This window comes from Meriones unguiculatus, chromosome 5 (genome assembly GCF_030254825.1).
Source record: "Meriones unguiculatus strain TT.TT164.6M chromosome 5, Bangor_MerUng_6.1, whole genome shotgun sequence".
Lineage (NCBI taxonomy): Eukaryota > Metazoa > Chordata > Mammalia > Rodentia > Muridae > Meriones > Meriones unguiculatus.
Window position 1 is genome coordinate 131,908,794 of NC_083353.1, and position 19,965 is coordinate 131,928,758.

At 51.9% G+C, this 19,965-nt stretch overlaps 1 protein-coding gene across 12 annotated transcripts in view; it reads left to right on the forward strand.

The window, feature by feature from the left end:
- The first annotated feature begins 17,127 nt into the window (after nucleotides 1-17,127).
- Ppfibp1 (PPFIA binding protein 1) overlaps nucleotides 17,128-19,965 on the forward strand; it is a 126,065-nt gene continuing 123,227 nt past the window's right edge. For 7 of the 12 annotated variants that reach the window (XM_060384507.1, XM_060384506.1, XM_060384511.1 and 4 more), the window contains exon 1: nucleotides 17,128-17,320. The gene's annotated coding sequence lies outside the window, so the exon portion shown is untranslated. The remainder of the gene's footprint in view (nucleotides 17,321-19,965) is intronic. The other 5 variants (XM_060384515.1, XM_021646022.2, XM_021646026.2 and 2 more) reach the window with 1 other exon arrangement.

Consider the following 19,965-nt stretch of genomic DNA (forward strand, 5'->3'; position numbering starts at 1 on the left):
ACACAGGCATGAGTATGTCGCATCAGACATTCTCAGAATTTTAGGAAAATGTATGCAAATAATTGAGGTACTCGGAATCTTGGTTTTTGTAAGAAGGTCCATTTGTGCTTTTTCTGCTTAAACCAACTAAATCCAGCTTTGTTGCTACAATCGAGGATTCCGAGGGATGTGGGAAGCTGGACTGTTTTATACCTAATCATAGGTAATGATGAAGCGTATTTGTAAAAGGAGCTTTTCTGCTCCTGGCTCAGTTGTCATCTCCGGGGCTTACTGCCTCCTGCTGGCCTAGTCTTGTCCTGGAAGCTTCCAGCCTCCATATGATCTAACCTCGGCCTAGAATGTTTCTAACCTCTGGGACTCACTGCTGAATAAGCTCACCCTTTCTAGTTCTTTCTGAGCTCTGGGCTGGCTGGTTCAACTCGACTGTTCTGGCTCAAACTCCTCTCCCAGCTGACTGATTCAATCTGGCTTCTCTCTCGGCCTCTGAATTGCTGTTTGACCTCAAATTAACTCAAGCAATGTGCTCTAATCGTCTGGCTCCTTCTTGTTCTCTGGCTCATTCTGTCTTTACCTGTGTGTAGCTTGTTCTCTCTTCAACCTCTCTCTATGAAATTCTCCTGGTAAAACTGCCTCCTCTCTCTCTCTATTGCCCCTTGAGTAGCTTCCCTTTCCTCATGAGAGTTGAGTATATTTTATTCTGTCAAATCTTTCTCTTATTTGTTACCTTTTTTGCCACTCAGTTAGACATCACTTTCAAACATGGGTGCTTCCTTCTCCAGACTAACTTTGCCTCCATTGTTTGGGATTAAAGGTGTGCACCACCACACCTGGACCTAAACTTTTCTTTGCCTGAAACCTGCTCTAAACCAGGCTGGCCTTGAACTCAGATCTGCTTGCCTCTGTCTCCTGGATTAAAGGTATGTGTGTATTCCAGCCAGATCACACAGACCAGAGCAGCCATGTTCTGAGTTAACATTCCTCTCCAACATTTATTTTCAATACGAGAAGTATTTCTAACTGAGCTGTGCGAGACTGACAGGCCTGTACCTGGAGTAGGCACGTGGAGTGTCAGACGTTGGCTGGGGGAGGGGGTGGGTCCGTAGCTGGAGTGTAGCCAGCGCGCATGAACCCTGGCCTTCGTCCTCAGCATGAGGTAAAAACAGGCATGGCGGCGCCTGGCCATAACCCAGCCCTTAGGAGGTGGGACAGGAGGATGAGAGGTTAAAATCATTCTTGACTTCACACCAAATCAGAGAGCAGCCTTGGACCCTGTCCCAGAGGGCACGCAGACAGCCCACCCCAGGGTCTGGGTGGGCTGAGGAGACCGTGGTGGGGTGACAGGCAGCGACAGAGAGGCAAGGCCGGGACAGAGACCACGGTGTTTGGTAACAGATGAGGGAGGGAGAGGAGAACGGGCACGGGGCTGCGGCGTGTGGTCCGGTCTGTACCCCAGCTGAACCGTGGCTCGTATTCTGCCAGAGAAGAGGGAAATCATCCCGGAAAAGGAAGCGTGAGTAAGGCTGGATGTTCGTGTTCCAGTTGCCCTGTTTGTGGTTGTCACTGTTCTTGCTGCTGCATTCTTGAGACGGACTCGCAACCCGGCTGTCCTTGATAGTTGAGCAGGCTGGTGTCAAACTTTCGGCAATCCTCCTGCCTCTGCGCCTCCAGCACAGGGATTACAAACATGCTTGGCTTACGTGTAATTCCACCACTAAACCTTTGAGTTCACATCCCAGCCATGGCCGGCCACAGACGTTTTCCAGGCCGAGAGGAATGCTCTCTGCATTCCCGCTGCCGGCGCTTGCACCCAGCATGCACAGGGCGTGCGCAGCTGGAGCCCTGCTGCCAGGCCCACCCTGCTTCTCTGCGCCCAGGTTGCCAGTATGCCCCAGCCTCGGACAACTCCAGACGTTACAAAAACAGATCGTGTGTGTGTGTGTGTGTGTGTGTGTGTGTGTGTGAGGTTGTGCTGATGCTTGTGGTGCGAATATGCGCATGCCGGGGCACACACGTGAAGGTCAGAGGGGGGTTGGGTCTCCTTCCGCCGCGTTGATGCTCCGCTGTTGTGGGGACTGAAAAGGAGCGGGGAGGGACTGGCCGGGAGCCTTCTGCAGCCCTCCACCCCAGCAGCCCCCCTTGATGGAGGATACGGACTGCACTGGCGCACCTCTCTCTCCTCCGTACCTGTGGCTGGGGATCACGCTCAGTTCCCAGGCTTGGAGCGCGGCAAGCGCTTTTACGTCCGAGCCGTCTCACAAGCGCCATCTGCTTGCTGCTGTTCTACCGTAAAGCCTGTTGGTTGTTGGAGCTGTAGCGGGTCGTGAGTACTTCTGGAACTAGCCATCAACAGAACCCCATGTGGAACCCCGTCTGATTACACGTTTGTCCTGTTCTGCCTCCGAAAGGCCTGATCCTGCTGGGTCTCCATTCTAACAGAGTCCTTAGATACGTTTTACCGTCCAGAGTTTAAACTGCTTCCATGCCACTACAGACAACAGCTAATGGGATTACAGCTTAGTCATGAAGCTCACAGGCCAATCGGGGGGTGACTGACTTAGTGGCATCCGGGCTGGGGGAGGGGAGGGGATGACTGTGGGCGTGAAACGGAATTTCCAGGACACGAACAAAAAATCAAAAGCTCTGGGAACAATAAACATTCAAAGGGTTTTGTGATATATTTTTGTAAGGTCAAGGATAAAATCTTGTTTACAGATGAAAGGCCTGTTCAGACCGGATCCAGAACTGGTTCTCGGGACAGTAGATCTGGTCCCGATCAGAGGCAGAACTTGGTGTCTATTTTAGCATTCTCAGGTAAATTCTGACTTCTGGATTTGGTGCCAGGGGGTTTACTTGTGAACCCTGAAAGGGTGATTTGAGGCTCAGGAGCTCACCTAAAGCTCAAAGTCTTGTCGTGATAATCAAGCAGCACAGACAACCAAGTGCGGGTTTGGGGAGACAGTCTTTGAGCTAAGGTAGCGCTACACTGCCGTCTGGGGTTGCTTTCTCTTGGGGTTTTGACAAAGCTGGGGATTTTGTTTTAAGGAAAGGCTATCCTCGAAAGGCAGGTGGTAGTCTTTGTTTTCAGCTTGTCAGCACCTCACCCTGGAAAGCCGGAGTCAGAGCCCTCACTTCTACAGAGTGAGGGAATCTGTGAGGGTGGTGGGGGAGGGCGGTGCGTTCAGCTGGTCGTGGTTGGCCCGTTGGCTCTTGTTGTAGATCCTCTAGGGCCATGCTGAGCCCAGCACTCTTGTACACTGCTCGTGAGAATGTCTGAATCGCTCATGAATACGTGCTCGGTCTGGGGCTGTGACGAGTGTTCACAAGCCTTTGTGTGTTGTGCTTCCTGAGTGATGAGAGGGTGCTGGAGTGATAAAAGCTTTGAACCTGGGTTCACAGTCAGATGAGGGTTGTTCTCGGCCTCCAGTTGGGGGCCTAGTGGAAGGAGGTCCTGGCAGACCCTCCCTGCCTGCCTAGGGTGTGGGCTACAGAGAGTGAGGATCCTTTCTGCATGGCTCTTGGTCAAGGAGCTGCCTGACCCAGGTACCTCTGAGGACTGACCTTCAGTGTCCACCCGAGTGGACTTAGGCTCGCCCAGGAGACTGGGCGCAGGCACCTCTGGGTGTGTCTGTGGAATGTTTCACACACAGAGAACGGAGAGGAAAAGACCCCCCAATGTGTAGGTGGTACCCAATGGGCTGGCAATGGAGCGAGCAAGCACCAGCAGCCATCTCTGTCTCCTCACCACAGAGGTCACGTGACCCACAGCTTCCTGTTCCCTCCCCACCTGATAGACTGTATTCCCTCAAACTGTGAGGCAAGGCCAATCCTCCCTTTGTACTCAGGATTTGGTTTCAGCAACGATGAAAACAATGGATATGGTCCCCTTCCGTGGACATTGTCTGTGCGGCCAACACGGCACGTTTCTGAAAGACTTTATGTTCTCCATCTTCTCAGCCTTATTCCCATCACCCTCTTCTTTATGGCTCCATCATGAGAGCAACCCACACATCCACTTGGAAGTCTTGCTCTGAGCACCCATTTACCAGCGACTCTAAGATTCCATCAGTATCCTTCCTTCCTTCCTTCCTTCCTTCCTTCCTTCCTTCCTTCCTTCCTTCCTTCCTTCTCTCTCTCTCACTGTCTTTCTCAGAAACACAAAGAGGGGCAGAGAAGTGGGAATACAACTGATTTCTTTTCCTTTTTCAGAAAACTTTATGCAGTGAGACCCTTTTTAAAGCTTTCCATCTTAAGGAGCTGGGGAGACGGCTTAGTGGTTAGAGTACTTGCCGTCTTCAGGAGCTGGGGAGATGGCTTACCCGTTAGAGTACTTGCCGCTGTTGCTGAGGGTGGGCTTGGTTCCCATCGCCCATCAGGCTGCTCACAGCCACCAGCTCCACAGGACTCTGCTGTCCTCTGCTGGTCTCTGCAGGTACTACAGTCACATTCTCATGCTTCCACTACCTAACAACATTTGCAAAACTAAAATGAAGAATTCACATATATCTCTGTATCAGTTTCACAAACAACCTTCCGCCACATTTTGTCTATTATTTTGTGTTTCTTAATGGATTTTTTTGATTCCTCTGAAACTTTGCATATGCCACCCTTTTTCTCCCATCATGTTTGAGTATGTATTTCTATGTCTGTCTGCCTATGTATGTATGTATGTATGTATCTATCTATCTATCCATCCTAAGAATGAGGATGTCCTCCTGTAGACCCGTGTGTGACTATGAAAGTGGGAAGGTTGAGGCCACACATTCCTCCACTGACCATGGTCAGTCGCCTCAGAACTGTCCTGTATAAAAGTTTTCCGCATAGGATTTAGTCCCCCATCACGTTCGTGGTCATCTTGTCCTGTCTTTCAGCTGTTTCCAGTCTGCACAGACTGACTGCGTGAGCCCTTTTCACCCGTACATGTCGGATGGCGTCCTCAGTCCTCTCCGTGCACGCCCCTGACATTCTGAGAGGGATCCGAATATCTTGCAGAATGCCCTTCTGCTTGAACCTGACTGATGTTTGGTCATGATTAGATTCAGACTGTGTATTTGTGGCTACATTCTTGGGTAAGCTGCATTGAATCCTCTTCCGGCTGTTACCTCTGGAGGTAGGCAGAACTCACCCGCCCCTCACTGGTGGCACTTATCAGTCAGCCAAGGGAAATACAGCTTGCTTTTCCCTGCTAAAGCATAATTTTTTCATTACAAATGAATTTTAAAAATTCATGTGTGTGTTTGACTGCATGTATGTATGGGTGTGCGTACCACATGCATGCAGTGCCCACGGAGGCCAGGAGAGGGCACCCGATGCACAGAACAGAGTGATGGGTGGTTGTGCCTCCACGTGGGAGCTTAACCCAAGTCCTGGGCAAGAGCAGTGTATGCTTTGAGGCACTGAGCACCCAGGACAAATTTTGTACAACAGTAAATTACAAATTATCACATTGTAATAGTTGGAGAGAAGTGAGCGGAAAGTCTAGGGCATGTCTCACGTACACAGAACACTTGTCACTGAAAGAATAAAGTCCTAGCATAATGCTGACCCTGCTCACAATCTGCCTTCCTGCCTTCCCGCCTTCCCGGTTCCGGGTACGTGACCCTGCTCACAATCTGCCTTCCCGCCTTCCCTGTTCTGGGTACGTGACTTAACTACGGCTTTGTTCAAACCACCCAATCAGACCCCTGTAACTATGCTTCTCGCTTCTGTAACCGCGCCTCCTGCTCCCGAGCCCTATAAAAACCCGTCACCCCAACCGAGAGGCGCGCAAGTCCTCCGATAGGCTTGGTCGCCCCGGGTACCCGTGTATCAAAATAAACCTCTTGCGGCTTGCATCCGAAGGCTGGTCTCGCTGTTCCTTGGGAAGCGGGGTCTCCCCGTCTAGATAGGCTCCTGGCAGTCTTTCAGTCACCACGGCAGGTCCTGCTTTGGCGGCAGTGTGGGGCTAGGAAGCATCAGAGTGCTGGGAAGAGGTAGCTTGCCCGAAGGGTCAGAGGCCAGTGTGTTGTGTGTCTGCCTGTCCCCTCCTCACTCCCACACAGAGAGAACGCCTTCTCTGCTCGCCTGTCACTCAACCACACGAGGGCCCGCGCCCCTCCCCTGCCGGCAGCATGGTATTGGACCAACCCGGACTTCCAATCTGGACGTTAACACCCTCACCGCTCCGAAGCGCCCTTCACGCCCGGCGCTGTCTGCTCCCGGCTCCCTGCTGGCAGCTTGGAGCCAGCCGGGCACTGGATAAAGAGACTAGAGCGCAGCTTGTGGGTTCGGTCACAGCGGTGTCTGTGTGTGGCTTGTGAGTAGACGTGTAATGGTGGGTTTTAGTTTGTTAGTTTGTTTCGTTTTTTTCTGGCTCAAATCAGAGATAACTGTGCTATTTTGAAGTCTTCCAAAGGCAGACAGCCCAAGAACCTATAATTGTGGAGGGACCGGCTTCGCTGGCAGCCACATGTGTGTAGGTTGAAAAAGCCATGTGTGTAGGTTGTGAAAAGCCGATGGGCCCAGAGATTCACAGAGATCCAGTGCTGAGGTTCCCACTGGCGCACTGTGAGGCCTGAGCCATGTTGCCTGTGCCTTGGATCAAGGCGGCAAGGGCAGGTCTCTCTATGCCTTCACTTCTGCTCTGGTAATAAAAACTCCTCACGCTTCCTCACACGGGATTTATAAACACAGAGCACAGGTTAGTGGCTCCTGCTTCCTGGCTGCCAGGGGCAGCCCTAGAAACTCTACTAGTATCTGGCTGTGACTTTGTCTGGAGAAGGGGACTTAATTTTTTTTTAAATATTAATTACAATTTATTAACTTTGTATTCCAGCTGTAGCCCCGCTCCCTCTTCTCCTCCCAATCCCTCCCTCCCTTCCTCATCTCCTCCCATGCCCCTCTCCAAGTCAGGGGAGGTCCTCCTCCCCTTCCCTCTGACCCTAGCTTATCAGGTCTCATCAGGACTGGCTGCATTGCCCTCTATGGCCTGGTAAGGCTGTTCCCCCATCAGGGGTAGGTGATCAAAGAGCCAGCCACTGAGTTCATGTCAGAGACAGTCCCTGTTCCCCTTACTAGGGAACACACTTGGGCACTGAGCTGCCATGGGTCACATCTGTGTAGGGGTTCTAGGTTATCTCCATGCGTGGTCCTTGGCTGGAGTATCAGTCTCAGAAAAGACTCCTGGGCCCAGGTTTTTTTTTTTTTTTTTTTTTGGTCTGTTGCTTTCCTTGCAGAGCTCCTGTCCCTTCCAGGTCTTCCTATCTCCCCCTTCTTTCATAAGATTCCCTGCACTCTGGCCAAAGTTTGGCTGTGAACCTCAGCATCTGCTTTGATACCCTGCTGGGTAGAGTCTTTCAGAGGCCCTCTGTGGTAGGCTCCTGTCCTGCTGAGGGGGGACTTTAAAGGGGTAATTGTGTTAAAGAGAGGACATTTTGTTCCCAAAGAACGTGTGGAGATGCACAGGAGGGCAGCCGCCACAGGCCACGGAGTGTCAGAGAACGTAACCACTCAGGCTCCTCGACTCTGAGTCTGCAGACGGTGAGAGGGACCAGCTGTGAGGTTTCCTGGGGCCTGGTGAAGGGACTGTGTGATGCGGGGAAAGCTCCGGTGACACGACTTCCGGGCTCAGAGCAACGTGTAGCTTCTTACCAAAAGCTTATTAGGAATTTCAAGAGAAGCGAGTTGCTGGTTCACACTTGGAATTTGCTTAGAGTCTGTGGCCAGGTTGGGCTGTGGAGTAAGCTCCAGGCCAGGCTGGGCGGGGTGGGGGTCCTGCAGATGTGAAGGCAGCCAGCGTTGCAGAATGTGAGCCCCCGTGGGGGTGTCACTGGCTGGCTGCACGCTTCGCCTGCCCTGAAGCTGGTTCCACTCTTGAGACCTGGGTTGCGTCATCTGGAAAGTGATGTTAATAACGACACTTACTTGAGGGTTGGGAAGATTACGTGACCTTCTAGATCAGCGATAAGCGGGCAGAGAACACGAAAGGCCGGACAAGTAGGTCACTCCAAGTTTCCCATGAACTGTCTGGCCTGGGTCAAGTCCCAGGATCCCAAGAGAGAATGGCCAGGGAGCCACCAGTGAGCAGGGTGAGGGTGGGTGGGAGGGCGGGCAGGGGGAGCTGGCCAGGGAGCCACCAGTGAGCAGGAGGAGGGAGGGTGGAGGGTGGGCAGGGCAGCTGGCTTTCTCGGTGGGGTGACAGAGCCCTGCTTACTGACCCCTGGCGGGCGGGCAGCGATGTTCCTGCTCTTCCTAGGCTGCCCCCTCCACGCAGGAAGTCTGCTCCACTTAGAGTGGGCTTCAGATCCTGGCACTTTCTGACAAAGGTGTTATTATTTCCACACATATGACTCCTTTATTCTATAAATAAATAAAGCTTCAGAAGAGAACCAAACACAGCCCTGGAGCTTGAAATAGGGCAGGACAAATAAAGCTGAGCACAGAAACGAACGCTCCTCGGATGTGGTGGGGGTGTTGAGTGGTGATTTGCACAAGGATAATTAACTTCACGTATTTTTTGTTGTCTGAAAGTGTTCAGAAGCCAGTGGGTTGGTTATTGGAATGCAATGCCTAATAAAAACTCTTCAGAGGATGATAAAATGTGGGTGTAATTTTGGGTGTGAAGCACAAAGCCCAAAGGGCCCCCAGCATCTCTGGTGCTTGTTCTTTGCAGCTGACTTTGCAGCCTCTTTCAGGAAAGCCCACGCCACAGTCCAGTCCTTTCACGAACCTCCCAGGAGGGTGGACTCATATCTTTTGACTGACAGGAAAGCCCAAATTACTACAAGTACGTTTACACGAAAGCAAAATGCTTTGTCTTCAGTGCTCTCTCTCTCACACAAATGTACTTCATGAAGGCAAAGGGTTGCTGGAGAGATTTTTTTGGTTTTTGTTTTTGTGAGATGAGATGGTAGTGAGATACGCCCTGGCTTTGTTCTCACTCTAATTAGAATACATCTAAACTCCTTCAGGACCCTAGGTGATCTGGCTGCCTACGTGAGAGCTCAGGGGAAGATAAAATGACATTCCAGCTCCCTTTCTCTGTCTGTGTTCACTGGACCTGTAATCACAGCTTCTTCCCTCCAGTTGCTTAGGGAAAGAATGAGGTGGAGCAGCGCCATGTAATTAATATAATGACATTTAATTAATATGCACTGATAATTACCTGTTGTAGACTAATGCATTCTGAACTCCTGCTGTTTCTGACAAAACAGACCCTACGACACACTCGGGCTGACCCAAAACAGTGTCACCCAGAAACGAGGTTAGAACAAATGGCCTTGGTCACCAGGTTGTGTCTTAAGAGTTTTCTCATCCCTTCAGAGTGGACATGCTCAGCTCTGTGCAGCGCGTGGCTCTTAGGTAATCTAAGTCCTCCCGTGAGTGAGCCCCTAAGCTAGAGCCGTAGGTTAGGGAAGCTCTTTCAACGGTTTCGGATCCCCCGGCTGATAGACGAGGAGTGGGAAGGTAGGAAGGCGTGAGCCTCCTAGCCCCTGGGAACCTGGCGAAAGCCTCCCCAGACACTCGCATGTCCCCATCTGTGCGACAGCCCCTCTCTGCATGCACTAGTCGTGCGGTGGGATAATGGTATTTCCCACATTTGTCACCTCAGGGAAGCTCTCTGTGGCTTTACCTGTTCAGGAAATAAGGAAGGTGTCACAGAATCCATGCTAACACACGTGAAAGACTTAAAGCTGGTTTTCTAATGATTTAAAACGTTTAGTTATCGTTTTTGTTACTCTAGTTATCCTGGCAGCTGCTGCTGCCATGACATCGTCTGTCTCGGGACCTCTGACCACCCCGCATTCTGTGTGGGATGCCCAGACCCTTTCAGTCACTAACTGCTTTGTTTTGCTCTCCTTCTCTGTAACCTCACACTCCTGCCTGCTCATGGGTCAGTCCATTGCTAGGGTTTGCATCTTTTTCTGGCATTTGGGTCTTCTGAGACGTGATTGGGCACTTAGTGACCATCCAATACGACGGTCTCTTCTTGTTCTGCTCTGTTGATGAACTCACACCCAACTGACTGAGTCAAATTTGAATGCATGGTCCAGTCAATCCTGTCACGCGCTGTCTGGCAGGATTATCTGGGTCAGTGGTAAAGGTGCTGCTGAGCTGGGCGACCGGAGTTTTGCCTCCAGAACCCACACCATGCAAGGACAGCACTCTCCTCCACAGATTGTTCTCTGACCTCCAGACACAAATAAGTAAGAAAACAACGTTTCAAAGGGTGCCGAGGTGAGGAGACAGGGTGGGGTGTGCAGCTCCCCTCCTCCAGAGGCACACATGTCTCTGTGGGTTCAAGGCCAGCCTAATCCACACAGGTTAGCTAGAGCTCCACAGTGAGACCCTCTCAGTCAAGAAGAAAAGGTGGCAAGGTGTGTTATATTTGCCATTATCTTTTGGAAGCAAGTTTGAGACAGGGTTTCTCTGTGGAGCCCTGGCTGTCCTGGAACTTACTCTGTAGACCAGGCTGGCCTCGAACTCAGATCTGCCTGCCTCTGCCTCCCGAGTGCTGAGATTAAGGGCATGTGCCGTCACCACCAGGCTGCCATTACCATTTTCACTGTTATATGTTCCATTACTTCTGCAGAGCCTGTCTGCATGCTAGCTGAGGGACCCTATATGGCGAGCCATTTCAGACTGCTAGCAGGAAGCACGATGTCCCAGCTGCCGGTATTTCACATGCCCACGTCGGTGTCCCTGCCTGTCTGCCCCTATGGACATCTCGTCTACAGCCGGAGAATCTAAAGCCCCAGCTGTTGAGTTATGTAGGCCTTACAGCTCAGAGCGCATACTTCCACTTCACAAAGGGCAGGTGCTGAGTTCTGCACTTAAAACACCTCAGGAATGGGTGATAAATTTTTTCTAACTCCATAAACGGCATCTTACAATATAAAAGGCATGTCTATGGCCACTCTCTTATATCTCATCGTGAATTCACACATCAGGAGGCCACGGGGAGATGACCTAAGATGACACAGAGCATGGCGGTTTAAAGCACTTAAGAGAGAGGCATGCTTAAGTAATGGTTGTGACACTTTCTCTTGGCTTCCTTAATCCCCTGGCTAGTTGAACAGACCACAACACTAATTACTTGGCAGTGGCGATGCTGCGGACTCAGCAACTTTCCACGCCGAGGCATTCTGAAGGCAGTGTCTGAAAGGTCCGGAAAGGTGGCAGGGTCCCCGCCCCTCACGACTGACAGGACCTGCAGTACACTCTCCAGCCCAAGGTTCTAGTTTCAGCTCACCAGGAAGATTCCATCCATGAAAGCAACGTTTCAAACCAGGGACGCCCTCTCATCTCGCATCTGTTTTACTCTTTCCCCTCAGCCCTCTGAGACAGAAGTTTCTGGTTCGAATTCAAAAGCTCATTCAAAGGTGTGAGCTCTGGCTTAGCGGACCAATTCCAGTTAAGGAGCAGGAGAGACAAATAAGGCACAGGAGATGAATGCTTGTCCAGGAGCAGAGGTGAGCGTGGCAGGAAGGCGGTGTGCTGGTGTGAGGCCCGGGAATTACAAGTGGCGTCAGGCCAGGAAATGAGGTGTCCCCAAGTGCCAAATGGGAGCCGTTTCGATTAGTGGTGAACCGTGAAATAACCAGGCAGGAGCCATGGGAAAAATCAAAGGACAGTGGCCAGCCGCGAGCTTGCTCTGTGATTGGTTGAGCATGCTCCGTTGCTCCTGAGGTCTGTAGAGGCCTCAGCACAGGCAGGAGCCTGACCTGTGGTCCTGCAAATGGCTTGGGAAGGGCTTAATGCGGCGCAGATCTGCACAGACTGCAGAAGAGGACATGCACCCATGTCTTGAAAAGGCTGGACTCTGTCTATCCTGGTGTCAGAGTTACCCAGCTAATCCGCCCTTTGCCCTTTGAGCACCAGCTCCCTTTGGAGACAGTCTTGCTGTGTTGCCCAAGTTGGCTTCAAGTTCCAGGACTTTAGCAATCCTCCTGTCTCATTCTCTTGGGTGGTTGAGATTATAGATGCACCCACTAGCTAATATTTAAAATAATGTAATTAACTAAGCTTGTAATGAGATTAGTTAAGGGAATTTGTGGAACCTCTCATTAATCAAAGGCCTTTGATTAATGTTCATTCTTATTTTTAATTAAGAATGTTTCCTTCACCTTATAAATGAATGAATAAAATGGATAAATTGCATGTAACTAGGTTTTTATCTTTAGATTTATCTGGTGGATGACCAGAGACTAATTGTGGGATTCTAGGAAAGAATAAAGTAAGACTGCCCCTTGGAACAAAGTGCTTGCGTATCACTGACCTGCTGTGGGGAGAAGAGGGGTTGGATTCACAAAGGATGCTCACGGTGATTGCTAAATAGCCTGTTAAGATCGTGACGTCACCAAATGCCACACAGGTCAGGCAGAACAGCTGCAGTTTCCTTTTGAAGGGATTCTAGAACCAAGCTTGCTTGGGTTTTGACTCCTGATTCTCACTAATGTTTAGCCCATGTCTGTTTGCCAATGTGAGTGAAAGCAGCCTGGGCTCCAAAATCCTGTGGGCACACTGGCCAGGTTGTTACTGAGCTTCTACAAGGCTTGCCACGGTAGGTCAGGCAGGGGAAGTGTTTCTTCACTGAGGGTGTTTGTTTGGTGATGTTCTGAGGTCTACAGGACAGGACACAGCTGTAGGGCTGGGGCGGTGGCTGAGCGGGGTTTCCGGTTGACCCGGGTGTAGCCCCCCACAGTGTAGCCTGCCCTGAGCCTTTTTATCTTGTGGTGAGATCGACACACGTGCTGGGCCTCTCCGGGGCTCTGGGTGAGAGCTGTTCCCACAGAGGACCTGGGTCTGATCACTCATGATTGTGACTCCAGTTTGGGAGATCTGAGTCCCTCTTCTGGCCTCAGAAGGCACTGTGAGGTCTGCAGTTGTGGCCACACTTAAAATAAACCTTCAAATGACCAATCTCACGGTGCTTGACGATTACTGGGGTACAAGGCAGAGGGACAAAGGTCCTCATGGCTGTCACTTCCCTGGCTTGTGGAAGGGGCTTCACATGAAGGTTCCTGGAGAGCTCCCTTTCTGCCGGGTTTTCTGCTTTCATGAGTCTCTTCTAGTCCCCCACCACCCAACATAATGATAGCACCCGGCGAAGTTCTGCGGGCTCAGCGTTGGCGTAACTAGGCAGAAAATAGCCCTGTGGCCTGCAGAGCCAGTGTGGACACAGGAACATTCTGTGTGCTGGGTTTTTGACCTCTACCATCCTGTTTTCTTCTGTGACAGCGTCCTGATTGGAGTCCCCTGCCCCCTACACAGAAGCCAGTGGCTTCAGTGTTCAGTAGCTGGCTTTTTATTTGGTTTTCTTACTTTATGTGTATAGGGTTTTGCATGTATGTCTGTGCACCGTGTGTGTGTGTGTGTGTGTGTGTGTGTGTGGTGTCTGCAGAGGCGAGAAGAGACCTCTAGACTGGACCCCCTCGACTGGAGTTACAGAAGGCTGTGAGCCCCCATGTGGCTTTGGGACCCTGACTCTCCAGCCCCGAAGCTATCTTATGAAAATTCGGTATTATAGCAGAATCCGAACGTAGACCTCACGAGAGCCGGTAGACTGGGAAAAAGGAGGGACAGACATCTCCCCCACGGGCCCTCCCCCTTCTCTGTGTGCGGCCTGGGTTGAGCGTGGCGGCTCCCGACTCGGTCTTCAGTTTCCCCTCCCTCCCTGTGAACGCTCGGAGGCTCCCGACTCAGTCTTCAGCTTCCCTCCGGAGTCCTTTGTTTTCCAGCTTCGGTGGCAGCTGTTATCATTTCAGCTGTAGAGGGAAGGGGAGGTCACTTCCTGTTACTCCTGCCATCTCCACGGGGGGGGGGGCGGGGGGCACGACGCTCCCTCCCCTCCTGTGGCTGCCTGTGGTTTGGGCAGAGTCCGGAGGCAGCGGTACTGTTGCCGGGACTGCAGGAGGGTCTGGAAGCTTCCAGCCACTCTGGGAGGGCACCTGGGAACCAGGCGGGACCCAGGCCAGGGCTAGGGGAGGAGGAGGTGGGGAGAAGGAGAGACAGGAGGGAGGAGGCGGGGGAGGAGGGGAAGGAGGAGGGGCAGAGAGGGCAGCGATCAGCTATCGGGAGGAAGTTAGGGGTTGAATGAGTGATTGGCAGGTGGAGAAGGAGGGAAGGGAAACCCCTGAAAGGAACAGGGCGGAACGGGGCGGGGGTCGGGGGATGGAGAGACAGGGAAAGGAAGACACCCATGAGGAGAAATAACTCGGGAGTAGACTGTGTGCAAGAGGGCAAAGAAGTGGCGGGCTGTTTCTCTAGCCCTGTATGGTTGTTATGTTTGCCAAACTTTTTTTTTTTTTTTTGCATTTGGCGTAAGGGATACATAGAGGGATTGAGCCTTAAATCTGTTCTCCAAAAAGTTTTACATTTGATGCTGAGTGTGGTGCAGGCCTGTAACCCTAGCACTCTGGAGGCCCAGGCTCTGACTACAAGTGTGAGTCCAGCCTCGACTACACAGTGAGATTGTCTCAAATATCCGTTTTTGGGTATGGTGATGTATGCCTTTAATCCCGGCATTCTGGAAGCAGGGCCACATGGATCTTTGTAGATTCCAGGCCAGCCTGTTCCAAGACACTCAGGCTACTTAGCAAGACTCTGTCTCAAAACAAATCCCACCCCCATCACAAACTACAAAGTAACAGGAAGGCGGCAGGAAATAGCTTGTTTTCTTGTTTTTTCAACATAGGGTTCCTCTGTGTAGCCCTGACTATCCTGGAACTTGCTCTGCAGACCAGGCTGGCCTCAAGCTCAGAGGTCCGCCTGCCTCTGCTTCCAGAGTGCTGAGATTAAAGGCGTGCCCCCGGCTGGCACTGGCAGGATGTGTCTTGAACCGGGTCTGCACAAGCACATCTCACACAGGTAAAGTATGTCTTAGATATACAGCCTTGGATAGGCCCTGTCGGCCCCACCCAGAGTGGAAGTAACTGGAGTTTCAGGCAGGTATTTGGGTAACTTGTCCAGTTACACAGCAAGTAAGTGGGAGCTCAGCAAAAGGTCAGCACCAGTCCCCCACCCCCGCCCTCCTCAGTCACTGCAGCTTACCGCCAAGTCTTGACAGAGGATGGGAGCTTTGACAGGACCTTGACAGAAGAATGGCAAGCCACTCGCCAAAAGATGACACCAGGCAGGGATCTGTGAGCTTCTGTAATGGAGGGACGGATTCCCAGGAGAGGAGAGGGAGCTTGGCGGTGGGGAAGTCAGATTAGGGCTAGTTAGGGGACTAGCTGGGACCTTCATGGCAAGATGTTAATGGCAAAAAACAACAGTCCAGAAGCTCATTCGGTTTGGTTAGACTCACAGCTGGCGATGGTAAAGCCAGGGACGCGAGCCAAGGCTTTAGACCAGAGTGAGCCGGACAAATACCATGGACCATAATCAGGAGGGGTGAGCTAGGGGTTCAGGTCTAGTTTATTTCTGTAGCTTTAGCGTGTCTTGCTCATAGGTGTGTGTGTGCCGTATATGCAGTACCCATGGAGGACAGGAGGGGGCGTCAGGTGCCAACTGCTGCCAACCTTGCTGACGCTAGATTCCTTCTGTTAAAAATCAATTTACTTCCTGGGGACAGGTGGGCTGGGAAGAGTGTGTGGGACACGATGATGGACATTGTGAATCCATCCCACATTCTGGTAGGACAGGGAATGTGTGACATGTCATTAATGAAAGAACATTAAGCCAACTGAAAAGCCACGGGTCACACACCTTAATCCCAGCATCTGAGTTCAAGGATAGCTTCAGCTGCCTAAGAATCTGTCTCAAAAAACTAAAATCTAATCAACCCCCAATCAACACACACACAAACACAGCACCTCCTGCGCCCCCTAACAAATTAATGTCACCTCTCGATGGTAGTGGCGAAATCTGATGCCTATGTATGTAATCTGTATACATAAACCTCTTCATCATTCCCTCCGTCCTGGGCCTGACAAGGGGAGAATTGAACGAAGCTCCTGGGAATCTCCCTGACTTTGCAGCCAAGAGGATTATACAGCCAATATCCACCAGAGGGTAAATAGTAGTTAATTCTTAATTGTTAGCTCAGCCATTGCAGTTGGTTCAGCAGTAATTATATGTGGTTTGAACTCAGTTGTGAGGTTCTCCTTTCCAGCAGAGCCTCAAACAGCAGCCGTATGGTACTTAAAACTAGTGTTGGGCTGAAAAGATGGCCAAACAGTGAAGCCCTTCCGCTCTTTTTGCAGAAACACTGAATTCGATCCACAGCCCTTACCTCACAACTGCTGCAACCCACTGCTTCTAGCCTCCGTGGGCACACACACATATACACATTATTAAAAAAACAACAAAAATAGCTGGGCGTGGTGGCGCACGCCTTTGATTTCAGTGCTCGGAGGCAAGCGGATCTCTGTGAGTTCGAGACAAGTCTGGTCTACAGAGGTCCAGGTCAGCCACAACTACATAAAGAAACCCTGTCTCGAAAAGCCACCCTCCCCCAAAAACAAACCAACCAAAACACTTCAGGAAATAGGCTAGTGCTGAGTTTGGTGGGCATGGGCCTGTAATCCCATCTACTACCAAGGCCAAGGCAGGGGTTTAACAATTTTGAAGATCAGCCTTGATATGTATCATGGCAGAGAGAGACAGAGCGACAGAGAGATCCTCGGAACAAAACCAAAATGTATAAAATATTTCCCCCCACTCTGGAGTCCATTTTATTTCCATGGAAGCTTGCATGGTGTAAGTTTTGTTTTTTTTTTTTTTTTTGTTCGTGGTTGAGCGTCATCCGTTGACCACACGGAGGCAGAGCGGCCGCGACTGGGTTCAGCCGTCCTCGCCCGTCTCTGCACGTCCTCAGTTTCCCCAGGGCTGGATCACGTACGCCTGTCCGTGACAGCGGCGGTCCTGTCCTACCCCGGGGCTTCTGCGGAGCGTCCCGGCCAGGGCCCAGCTCCCCGCCGCCCTTCCTTTCCACCGACGTCCACTTCCAGCTCAGCTAGGCTCCACCAGGCATGGGGGAGAGCGGCGGAGCCTCGAGTGACGGCACGCCAGGCCAATCAGCGGGCCGCAGGCGTCAGGTCCCGCCCCCTCCGGCCCTGGGGCTGGATCCCGCCGGGGGCGGGGCTCAGGGGCGGGGCGCGGCTCAGGGGCGGGGCTCTGCCCGGGGGCGGGGCTCCGGCCGGGGGCGGGGCGCGGGCCCGGAGCAGCGAGGAAGGCGGCACCTGGGCGGCGGTGATGTCAGCCGCTCGCTGTGCTCCCGCCCGGGCTCCTGTCGCCGCGTAGGGCGCGGGGGCGACAGCGACGGGAGCCGCGACCTCGCAGCCGGGCGGGCGCCGGGGCGGAACTGCAACTTGTGGAGCTCGGCCGCGGCCCTCGGCCTCAGGTAAGTCAGCCGCGCGCGGGCCGGCCCCGGGGATCCCCAGCTCCCGGGAAGGGCGTCTCGGTCCCGGACTCCCCGCCGCACTGCTCCGGTCACGGAAGTGTGCTCCCGGCGCACACTCATCCCCTCCGGACCCCAGTCAGGGAAGCGTGCTCCCAGCTCACGCCCAGTCTGCCTTCCACCGCGATCTGCAGTTTGGGAAGTGTGCTCGCAGCTCACACTCGGGCTCCCCTCCAGACTCCGGTCAGGAAGCGTGCTCCCAGCTCACCCCCGGACCCCATCCAGGCTCCGGTCAGGAAGCGTGCTCCAGCCCACGCCCGGACCCCCTCCACACCGCAGTCTCCAGTCAGGGAAGTGTGCGGGACCGAACACCCCAGGCTCCGCATTCCACAGAACTATAGTCAGGGACTTATGCACAGTCCCTGACCAGCCAGGGAAGTGTGAATCTCACACCCAGACTCAGACCCCACCACACCACAGATTCTGATACCACAGGATCCGGAAGTGTGCTGGGACCCCAGAGTCCCCACCACACCAGACTCTAGTTGGGGAGCGTTAGTGGGACCCAGAAAAACACTTCAAAAATAGTGGAGCTCCCTGCAGCAATACCACGGACTCCAGTCAGGGACCGCAGTGCGACCCCAGATTCCTTAGGTACTGGTGCAACTCCAGTCTCAGTGTGCTCAGACCTGAACCTCAGTTTCCCCACGTTGCTAGAGAATGCCCGTCGTGGACAAATGCTTGAACCCAGTCTCCCACACTGCAGAGCCAGCGGGGAAGTGCATGTGCACTTGGGGAAAAGGGCTCAGGAGTATTTAAAAAAACGTCACAAATATATGTGAACCATCATCCCAGAAAGTAAAGAGAAAACAGTTTTTTCTCAGTTGTCTTACATCCTACTATGTATTGTTTAAGTGAATGAGTATCAACAAAATTATTCTTACATATCAGTGTGAACTATTTTACTCAGTCCAGTCAGGATGTGAGAAAATCACTCCGATGTATTCATGGCTCATGGGAAAACTGGTTTCTTGGGGGCACAGTTCTACAACTCTGTTGGTGTTCACACACCAGAAAGGTTGGGAAGGCTGCTGACAGTCTATCTTGCCTGGGGCTTCTGGGGAAAAGGTTGAATGAAGGCAGTTAGTGTTTTCAAGGTTCATTTTTAGAGAAAGGAGCTTAAATTTTATTTTACTGGTTTTTATTGTTCAAACAGGTTTGCGCTGTGCAATGGCTGGCCCGAAAGTCACTGTGCAGAGCGCGCAGGCCTCACAGAAATGTGCCTGTCTCTGCTTCCTGAGGCTAGTGAAAAGCCCGAGCCAGCACAAGGTTGGCGGGAAGGAGTTTTCTCAGGGAGTGTGTGGGAGACGTGGCAGACAAATTCTGAGTAGTGACAACACGACTTTCCCAGCATGCGGGACCAGACCAAGCCCTTGTGTTCAGTAAGGACCGACGCATGCAGAGGGGACGCAGAGGTCTGTTCCTTAACTGAGAAAGCGTTGTCTCTGGGTGGGATTCTGGTTTTTATTTCTTGTTTTCAAACCCTTTCTGTTGCTTGGGGACTTTCTCTGCACGGCTCACCGGGTGTGATTGCCTTGCTGGGGAAAGTGAGCTCTGAAGACCCTGACTCTAACAGCGGCGCTGTCAGGGTTGTAGGGCTTTCGCTCAGACTGAGGCCCAGAAGTGTGTAGCTGAGACTCAGGCAAGTTTCCCTCTTCAGGGCAGCGCTTCCTCAGCAGTGAGGATTCTCTGCTTGCCAGGCCAGGAGGAAGTGGGAGTGGACTCACTGCTAGTCAAAAGCTGCATCCCAGACTCTGACCCAAAGGGCACTCCCAGGAGCTGGGGAAGAGTCATCGCAGTGTCTGCTAAGCCAAGTCAGGAAGTGTGGGGATAGAGGACTTGAGGGTGGAATTTAAGGATGTCTCCATAGCCAGAGCTGGAAATTTGTGTTTTGTTTGCTTTGTTTTAAAAACAGCGCATTAGTTCCTGAAATAATCTGGTAGAACAGAGCAGACTTTTTGATAAGACCATCCCACTCCGTTCTTTGAGCTAGGATCTCACCATTCAGCCCAGGCTGGCCCTGCACTTCAGATCTTCTTGCCCCGCTGGGGTTACATATGCGTGCCATCATAACCAGCAGGAGCAGGCTTTTTGAAAAGGGAGTGTGTGCTTCATGGGAACAGAACATTTTGATTTTTCTTTGTGTTTTTGGACGAAGGCATAGAAATTGCTAATGGCTCAGCAATACTATTGGGCAGAGTTTTGGTATGTATGTTCAGTGGAAGTATGTGAAAACATACTGGATTTTCTAGTGCACTTTTATTGGGAGAGAGACGTGGTGGGCACTAAGCTGACCCTGTGTAGTTCTGCTTGACAGCAGTATGTAGAGGACAGCCTGCAGCTAAAAGAGGGAGCCTCAAAAACCAGGTAGTCAAGCCAAAAGTGTCTTTAGGATACATGTGTATATATGCATATATATAATTTTTGACATTTTTTTTTTTTTTTTTTTTTTTTTTGAGAGAAGGTTTCTCTGTGCCTTGGCTGTCCTGAAACTTGCTCTGTAGACCAGGCTGGCCTCAAACACATAGTGATCTGCCTGCTTCTGCTTCCCAAGTGCTGGGATTAAAAGGTGTGTGACATCATGCCCT